Source organism: Tupaia chinensis, unplaced genomic scaffold (genome assembly GCF_000334495.1).
Source record: "Tupaia chinensis unplaced genomic scaffold, TupChi_1.0 Scaffold143919_1, whole genome shotgun sequence".
Taxonomy (NCBI): domain Eukaryota; kingdom Metazoa; phylum Chordata; class Mammalia; order Scandentia; family Tupaiidae; genus Tupaia; species Tupaia belangeri.
This window is the reverse complement of record NW_006203770.1, coordinates 1-3,152: the sequence shown is the minus strand read 5'-3', so window position 1 is coordinate 3,152 and position 3,152 is coordinate 1.

Genomic DNA, 3,152 nt, shown 5'->3' with positions numbered 1-3,152 from the left:
AGTTCATTAACACACTAAGCTGAAGGCCTTACAAGGTCAGCTGAAAGGCATTGAGTGAAACACAGACCTCCAAGATGTGCAGTACACATTTGACCTACATTTTACCCAAGACGATGCAAAGAACATGACTGTTAAGAAAGAAAAATATGGGGACCAGTAGTTGGCTTAATGCCTATGCCACTGAACTCCCAGGTAGTTGACTGCAGTTCGAATCCCGGACCCAGTGGCTTAAACTCATGCCAGGTGCGAGTGTGTGCATACTATAGATCCTAAGAGGAGAATGGAGAAGAAGGGATTGCGGTATGGCCACCCCCCCTGGAGGGTGATTTCTCAATTTCTGTCTCTCTGGCAAGCACAAGTGCCCTATAGCAAAAACGTCTCAAAAAAAGAAAAAAAAAAAAAAGGGAAAGAAAGAAAAAGAAAAATATAATCCAGGTTACAAAACAGTGTAGGGTGATGCTTATAGTGAAAATCTGTGTAATACTGAATCTTGTGGCTTCACTTCAAATGGGCTAACAGTGGAATTAAGAGTTAAAACAACTTTCACTGACATTCCAAATGGGCAGTGGGTAACTCAGCCATTTACTAATGAGACTCCTTACTTTTATAATTGCTGTGGAACACAAGAACAAGAAAAAGGAAACCATTCTTAAGAATGGGATTTCTCAGCTCTGCCTAAATGCCGCAGTTTTAATGCAATTATCAAGAGGCAGAATCTCAATGTGCTAACTAAAGTATTTTATTAGTATTTTACTCTAGTGGTATAATTACAGTCAAGAATACTTGTGTGGTAGAATAAACTCTATGAACCTAAGAAGGAAAAGTAGGGTTTTTTTTTTTTTTTTGCAGATGAGTTTTTGTATTTGAATTAAACATCATTCCAGCTTTTTATATACTCTGTTGCAGTCATGAAGAAATTGATTTTCTTTGGAAAGTGACATTTGATCTGTAATTTTAAAATACCAGTCTAAATAGTTAATTCCCATCTCTGCATGAACCTGGAGATACCATTATTCCTTTATGCCTAAAAAGGGCATGCTAATGATAGGAATTGCCACTGGTAAAGGAGCAAAGGTGCTGACTTTCATATATGAAGTTAAACCTCAGTGGAGCCTCTATTTGTTAGTTTTTAGTGGTGCCTAATGGGCTCCATGAGTCATATTCACTCTGAGACCTCTTTGCTTTACCAGTGCTGTTTGTGACAGTTGTTTTGTAGTAGAAACTTGAAATATGGCCTTGCTAGCCAACCTGCCAAGGCCAATCTGACCTTCCCTGAGAGGGCACTGAACCATGTCCTTGGCTTCCTCATCCCTGTGTGTTAATCCTCTAGAAGGTAGAAGCTGTGCTGTTTGGATGGTAAATTCCATAGAATGCAGTAGACCTTTTGTATTTTGTTACTTATGTTTCACTTGAGAGATGTAAATGTGATAGGGGAGGAACTGAATTTTCTCTGGCTTTGTAGTAGAAACTTGAAATATGGCCTTGCTACCCAACCTTCCAAGGCCAATCTGGCCTTCCCTGATAGGGCACTGAACCATGTCCTTGGCTTCCTCATCCCTGTGTGTTAATCCTCTAGAAGGTAGAAGCTATGCTGTTTGGATGGTAAGTTCCATAGAATGCAGTATACCTTTTGTATTTTGTTACTTGTTTCACTTGAGAGATGTAAATGTGATAGAGGATGAACTGAATTTTCCCTGGGAGTATGTATCACCATTCCAATTTATTACTTCCTTGACTTTAAGGGTATGACATGGAAAGTGATAAGAAATGAACTTTTAGGCTGAACAAAAAGATGCTGGGGATGAATCTGGAGGTATTAAAGCTAGTTACTCAAAAACTCCCATTTACATTCAAGTTCTAATTACTCCTGAAGATTCTGATTTCATACATTGAACATACTGTGTTTTGTTTTGTTTTGTTTTGTCTTGTTTTTCTGAAATATATCTGAGGAGGTTCTTTCTTCTCAGGATGACACATGGCCTGTTCTTTTATTAGTAATAAGAGAAACACATTCTTATTGTGAATCTTAACAAGCTGTTTAGCTGTGGCTGAACTACATTTTTATTTTCTAAAAATCTAGAACTAGCTGTGTAAAAGTCATTCACGTTATTTAACCGATGTACTGTACTGCTGTTTACATGGACATTTTGTGTAGGTGTTTCTCAGTACCTTGTATCAAGGATAGGAGCAACTGAATTATTTTTTCATGGGACTATCTAAAGCATGTAACTAGGTATTGTTTTTACATGTAACTCTTATAGCTTTACAGTAGATTTTATTTGAGTGTAAAAAATCCCATTAAATTGTTTTTGGGGGGAGTAGGGGGGAGTCCAGCGATGTAACCACTAGGCCATCTGCTGGTCCCTTACTTGTTATTTTTTTCTTCTTTATTTTTTACATTAATTCACTATACATCATTACAGCATACGAATGAATTTTCCATCCAAAATACACTGTATATTGGCTCAGTCAAGCACATCAACATACATGTTATCAGCCAATAATTTTCCATTTCTTATGTCTTGTATACTTTGTTTTGTTTTGTTTTGTCATCCTTGATTCCTTATCCCTCACCCTCTGCCATGTCCCACCCTCCTCCCACATTGTTTCTGGTATCCATGATTGCTTTCTAGGCATTCCCCCCCCCATTAAATTGATTTGCTAATGAATGTAATTAGTCTAAATATTTCCAATAGTTTGCACAGCTGATACATACCTATACATGAAGCCAAGTCTGACTTTAGGCATAAACCTCAGTGAGTAGAATGAACATACTATAAAGTAGTACCTAGCTGGGACTATATAGATTACTGCTGTCATCAAATATGCATTTTTTAAAAAATTTAGATACGAACAATTTTATTGGTTTTTTTCCTCCTGAAACTTTTTTTTTTTAATTACTTAGCATCCATTCCCTGAGCATCATCACAACACACTAAATGTGTTTTCCCATCTAGAATAAACTGCATAGTGGCTTAATCATGTAATCAATAATATTCCATTTCTACTTTCATATATGTATATATATGTTTTTTACCCCATGTTTGACCCTCTGCCCTTTCCCACTCTCTTATTACACTATCTCTGCTACATAGAGTTGTCTTCAATTCTTTTTCCCCCTACGTTTTGTTGATCACACAATATCATAAGTA